The sequence below is a fragment of the Gorilla gorilla genome, chromosome 1 (assembly GCF_029281585.2).
Source record: "Gorilla gorilla gorilla isolate KB3781 chromosome 1, NHGRI_mGorGor1-v2.1_pri, whole genome shotgun sequence".
NCBI classification, from domain to species: domain Eukaryota; kingdom Metazoa; phylum Chordata; class Mammalia; order Primates; family Hominidae; genus Gorilla; species Gorilla gorilla.
The window spans coordinates 28,834,658-28,841,169 of record NC_073224.2 but is presented as its reverse complement, the minus strand read 5'-3'; the positions used below and the strand labels follow the sequence as shown (position 1 = coordinate 28,841,169).

Here is a 6,512-nt window from a genome sequence, read left to right as displayed (position 1 = left end):
ACACTCTCCTCTACTGAAAAGTAGCTAGGGATTCCAACTAGGTGAGAAGGAGAGTGGGGCAGAGCCAGACCAGACAAGGACTGATCACCTGGAAAAAGCCTGCCATCAAAGGTCTTGGCAAATGCTGGGTGCAGTGGCTCACTCCTGTAATCCCAGCACTTTGCGGGGCTGAGACAGGTGGACTACTTGAGGCAAGGAGTTCGAGTCCAGCCTGGGCAACATGGCAAAACCCCATCTCTACTAGAAATACAAAAATTAGCTAGGCATGCTACACTCCTGTAATCCCAGCTACTCAGGAGACTGAGGCAGGAGAATCACTTGAACTGGGGAGGCAGAGGTCGAAGTGAGCCGAGATTGTGCCCCTGCACTCCAGTCTGGGAGACAGAGTGAAACTGGCCTCAAAAAAAAAAAAAAAGAATATGGCCTTGGCAGAGAGGGGCCAGCCCAGCAGTGCCTTCCCTTGGGTTTCTCCTGGGTAGGCCTCTGCCATGAGGAGGTGCTTCCTTCTGCCTGTCCATGGCCCACAGCAATGGAATGTCTGCTTCTGGGGGTTGGGTGGGAGACTGCTGGCAGAACTGGAAACCTTCAGGTGGGGTTTTTTTGTTTTGTTTTGTTTTCGAGATGGAGCGTCGCTCTGTCACCCAGGCTGGAGTGCAGTGGTGGAATCTCCGTTCACTGCAACCTCCGCCCCCCTGGGTTCAAACAATTCTCCTGTCTCAGCCTCCTGAGTAGCTGAGATTACAGGCATGTGCCACCATGCCCGGCTAGTTTTTGCATTTTTTGTATAGATGGCATTTCACCATGTTGGCTGGGCTGGTCTTGAACTCCTGACCTCAAGTGATCCACCCACCTCGGCCTCCCAAAGTGCTGGGATTACAGGCATGAGCCACTGAGCCCAGCCCCTTCAGGGGGGTTTTGAGGCTTCACTACAATACTAGTTTCCTGTGGCTGCTGCAACAAATTACCACACACTTAGTGACTTAAAACAACCAAAATATATTCCCTTACAGGTCTGAAGGCCAGAATTCTACAGTAAGTCCTACTGAGTCAAGGTGGGAGCAGGGTCGGTGGCGTCCGAGGCTCTGCGGGAGAATCCGTTTCCTGGCCATAGAGGTGGCCTGCACTCCTCAGCTTGTGCTTCCCGTCTCGAATGACTGGAGTTTCCTGCTTCTGTCACTACACCTCCCACCCTCTCCATCACCTGCTCTGCTCTTTTAAGGATCCGAGTGAGTACATCAACCCCAAAAGCCAAAGACCCTTAACTTCATTATATCTGCAAAGCCCCTTTTGCCATATAAGGTCATGTTCACCAGTTCCCGGGATTAGGATATGGGCATCTTGGGGGCATCAGCCTGCTACAGCTAGGCTGCAAAAGTGTTACACCCTCCTGGTGTTTCAATGATTGGGAGAAAAAGGGTTGGCATTTTTTGCTTGGGGGTCCCTCTTAAACTTGTATCTGTAAGGTGGGCAGTCCCTCTTAATCTTGTGTTTTTGTTTTTGTTTTTTTGAGGTGGAGTCTTGCTCTGTCATCCAGGCTGGCAGTGGCGTGATCTTGGCTCACTGCAATGTCTGCCTCCTGGGTTCAGGTGATTCTCCTGCCTCAGCCTCCTGAGTAGCTGGGACTACAGGCGCCCACCACCATGCCCTGCTGTTTTGTATTTTTGGTAGGGATGGGGTGGGGGTGGGGCTAGGGAGGGGGGTTTTGGCTATGTTGCCCTGAGCTCAAAGCGATCCGCCTGCCTCTGCTGCCAAAGTGCTGGGATTACAGGCCTGCACCACTGCACCCGGCTGCTGTAAAGTCTTATTTCACACAGCTGAGACATGTTTTAGGAAGTTTGCTAAAAGACCCCTGGAGACCGCCTCATTGTGACCTCCCTGTTATTGTGTTTAATTTGATTGAACTTTTCTGCCCTCCGGCTTTTCAGCTTCTCTAATAGTCTCCCATTAAACCAATTCTAAGAACCACCAAAAAGGGGAAATTTTTTCTTGAAAGCAGTAAAATGATATGGACTGTTAGAATGTAAAATATATGAAATAAGTCATTATACGTTAGTGCTGCTCTGACATAGGGACGTATTATTGAGAAGCAACTTTTGCTTGATTTTCAGAGAAATGGAATCATCGTATCGCTGATCTACGTAAACATATTGAAGAATTGTCTGAAAGAAAATATGGTATGTCTAAACTGGAAAAGTCCTGTAATCTTATGTTCATGGGCGTTTACACAATGGAGTTACTGTTCATCATGGGGGTACCGTGGACAAGCCCAGGGCTGCCGGCGAGTCATGCCATCCTTACACGTTTCTCCTTCTAAGGTGCTTTGTAGTGTCTACAGACTTTGTTTCTAGATTGCTGCAAAGCTGAGGAAAAGTTGTATTTCTTTAGTTATTAGTTAGCATTTCTTTTAAACTTTCAGTATGGAGATTGGAAATTTATTTACATATTTATTGCAAAGCCCTGGATCTTAGGGATTTCATTGAATTATTTATTTATTTTTTTTGAGACGGAGCCTCACTCTGTCGCCCAGGCTGGAGTGCAGTGGCACGATCTCGGCTCACTGCAACCTCCGCCTCCCGGATTCAAGCAGTTCTCTGCCTCAGCCTCCCAAGCAGCTAGGATTACAGGCACCAGCCACCACGCCTGGCTGATTTTTGTATTTTTAGTAGAGACGGGGTTTCATGATCTTGGCTAGGCTGGTCTTGAACTGCTGACCTCCTGATCCACTCACCTCAGCCTCCCAAAGTGCTGGGATTACAGGTGTGAGCCGCCACGCCTGGCCAAATATTATTTTTTTAAATGAATTGTTTCTCTTAGTCTGCTTTGTTAAATTTGGAATTCATCTGGGCACGGTGGCTGACACCTGTAATCCCAGCACTTTGGGAGGCCAAGGCAGGCAGATATCTAGGTCGGGAGTTCGAGACCAGCCTGACCAACATGGAGAAACCCCGTCTCTACTAAAAATACAAAATTAGACGGGTGTGGTGGCTCATGTCTGTAATCCCAGCTATTCGGGAGGCCAAGGCAGAAGAATCGCTTGAACCCAGGAGGCAGAGGTTGTGGTGAGCCGAGGTTGCACCATTGCACTCTAGCCTGGGCAAAAAGAGCAAAACTCCATCTCAAAATAAATAAATAAATAAAATGTTCAGTACTCACCAAGGTGCCCCTGTTGTCTCTACTTTTATCTTGATGCATCACTGAATTGATGTTAGATTTCAAATTCATCATTGCCTTTATACTATTCTGTCCTGAAGCCACCTTTATATAGTGATGAAAGAAATTAGCGATTTGTTATTATCCTCTCTCTTTTGGTATACATCAAATGCTCACCTAAAAAGAGCAACAACCAGTGGAAAACACATGATGTTTTTATTTGGGTGACTATTTACTTGTAACCTACTAGCAAAGTATAAAATTGTATGATATGCAGAATTTTAACTGAATTGCTTTAAGTGAACATTTAAACATGACAATATTGATGGTATTTATGTTAATATACTTAAAATGAACATTTTTCTTCATCATGAGTAATATAACCTACTCCTCAATGAAAACCTAGCATTAAATTTGCTAATGAATTCAATAACATTTCCATAATATTTTTAGTTACATGCTTAAGGTTCTCTTAGTGTTTCTCCCACTTTTTAATAGCTTATGCCTTTTTCGCCTTTGGTTTTTTTTGGTTCATTTTAAAGCAAAAATCTCACAACATGTGATATCTGGAAACACTATAACCTAGTGGTAAGACCATAGGCCCTGGGGACACAGGCTGGCCACGTCTCTTCTCCAGTCTGAGCTTTAGTATCCTCTTTTGTGGTCATGAGAACTGAAGATCTGTCCCGAAGATTAGATAAGATAGTAAAGTGCTTCACATAATACCAGACATATAAATACACAGTAAGTGCTTCCTCCTTATATTTTTACTGATTGATTGATTGAGACAGAATCTTGCTCTCTTGCCCAGGCTGGAATGCAGTGGCGTGATCATGGTTTCTGCAACCTCCACCTCCTGGGTTCAGGCAATTCTCCTGCCTCAAGCCTCCCAAGTAGCTGGGATTACAGGTGCCTGCCACCATGCCCAGCTAATTATTGTACTTTTAGTACAGACGGGGTTTTACCATGTTGGCCAGGCTGGTCTCGAACTCCTGACCTCATGATCTGCCTGCCTCGGCCTCCCAAACTGCTGGAATTACAGGTGTGAGCCACTGTGCCCAGCCTGTCTTTTCTCTTCACACCCGCAGTTCATGATGAAATATTAAATATGTACTAGTGGATATTACTTTGCTGAATATTGCCTAGTGAATATTAAGTATTTATTCTCACCTTTCAGACATGAACTTATGAATTCAACAGGTGAAGATTTACAACTTGATAAATCAGCTTTGTGAGGTACGTCTTCAGTCTTAAGTCAGATTAGAAGATTATGCGAGGTAATTAACACTTAACATTGATTTAATGGTAGCTTCCACATGAAATAGTGTGCCTCTAAGTATTAATTATGTCCTAGGACAAGAGAATTCATGTTGTCAAAATTCTCATACTCTCTAGAACAATAAACTCATTTTCTTTTTATTAGTAAATATTGCATTTATGGGTAGACAAAACTGAAAGAACAATATTTGTTCTACTTTTGAGATGCAAGATTCATCTGGCATAATCCATTGAACAGGTTATTATTGAAGTCTACACCAGTCAACTGAATAAGCATTCATCAAATGTCCGTGATATGCAGGACATAAGTTTTCTTTTAGAGTATGGAACCATGCATATTATCTTTTAATTAGATGATTTAGTTAGATATGTTTTTAAAGGACTAGAAATATAATTGATTTTCTTGTTTTGGCTCTGGAGTGGAGTGGGGATGAAACAGAATGGATTCACACTGTTTAGATTTACTAAAATGGAAGGATTGCAGCAAGATCATATCCCTAGTCTCCCCATAGCAAATGTCACCTGCTAGCTGTTTTTTTTTTTTTTTTTTTTTTTTTGGAGGTTGAAGTTTTGTTCTGTCACCCATGCTGGAGTGCAGTGGTATGATCTCAGCTCATGGCAAGCTCACCTCCTGGGTTCAAGCAATTCTCCCTGCCTCAGCCTCCTAAGTAGCTGGGATTACAGGCCTCTGCCACCAAGCCTGCCTAATTTTTGTATTTGTAGTAGAGTTGGGGTTTCACCATGTTGGCCAGGCTGGCCTTGAACTCCTGACTTCAGGAGATTCACCTGCCTCAGCCTCCTAAAGTGCTGGGATTATGGGTGTGTCACTGCACTTGGATTTAATGGGATATTTCACTACAGACTTTGGTAAACAGAATATTAGCATTTTTGGTGTTCTTTTTATTTTACTCATACTGTTTTTCTTTGGACTCAATCACAATAACAGAATTAAAGATCAAAGTGTAAAAGTTAAAGACCAGTACAGATTCAATAATTATTCTACATACTGTGTTTAAATGATGTCCCTTTTTCTTTTTGTTCTTATAGCTCGAGCTGTAAAAGCCAAAGGTCCGGTGATGATCCCATACCCTTTTTTCCAGTCTCATGTTGAAGATTTTTATGTAGAAGGCCTTCCCAAAGGAATTTTTTTTTTTTTTTTTTTTTTTTTGAGATGGAGTTTTCACTCTTATCGCCTAGGCTGGGGTGCAATGGCGCAACCCTGCTGGTCACTGCAACCTCTGCCTCCTGGGTTCAAGAAATTCTCCTGCCTTAGCCTCCCAAGTCGCTGGGGTTACAGGTGCCTACCACCACACCAGGCTAATTTTTGTATTTTTAGTGGAGATGGGGTTTCACCATGTTGGCTGGGCCAGTCTCGAACTCCTGACGTCAAGTGATCTTCCCACCTTGACTCCTGACATCAAGTGATCTTCCCGCCTTGGCCTCCCAGAGTGCTGAGATTACAGACGTGAACCCATGCCTGGCCAGGAATTTTTTTAGGAAGGCTTTCTACTAATGGAATTCCTGGCCTTGAGAGGATGTTACTTTTGAAGGAAAGGATTTTTTTGTTGTTAAAAGGTAAGATTCCTGGATTCTTATTGGACTGTTATCTCTGTTATGAGTAATCCATCTTTAGTCATTCACCACTAGGGTTGTATTTAATTAAGTCTGAGTTATTTTATGGTGGTTTTGTTTTGTTTTGTTTTTACTGAATTTTGTTCTCATTGCCGTGGCTTGAGGGCAATGGCGTGATCTCAGGTCACCACGTTCTCTGCCTTCCAGGTTCAAGCAATTCTCCTGCCTCAGCCTCCTGAGTAGCTGGATTTACAGGCATGCGCCACCATGCCTGGCTAATTTTTTGTATTTTTAGTAGAGATGGTGTTTCACTATGTTGACCAGGCTGGTCTAGAACTCCTGACCTTGGGTGATCCACCCGCCTCGGCCTCCCAAAGTGCTGGGATTACAGGCATGAGCCACTGCGCCCAGCCTGGGCCTGCTTCTTTCTCTTTTTCTTTTTTTTTCACTAGCAGCTTAAAATTGGTGCCTTATTCAGACACAAGCAAAAGGACATTAGCCCAGCTTTGGAA

The 6,512-nt window shown here is 43.9% G+C and overlaps 1 pseudogene; it reads left to right on the top strand.

The window, feature by feature from the left end:
* The first annotated feature begins 2,108 nt into the window (after positions 1-2,108).
* The window catches only part of LOC109027730 (putative uncharacterized protein FLJ44672), a 48,885-nt pseudogene continuing 44,481 nt past the window's right edge, over positions 2,109-6,512 (top strand).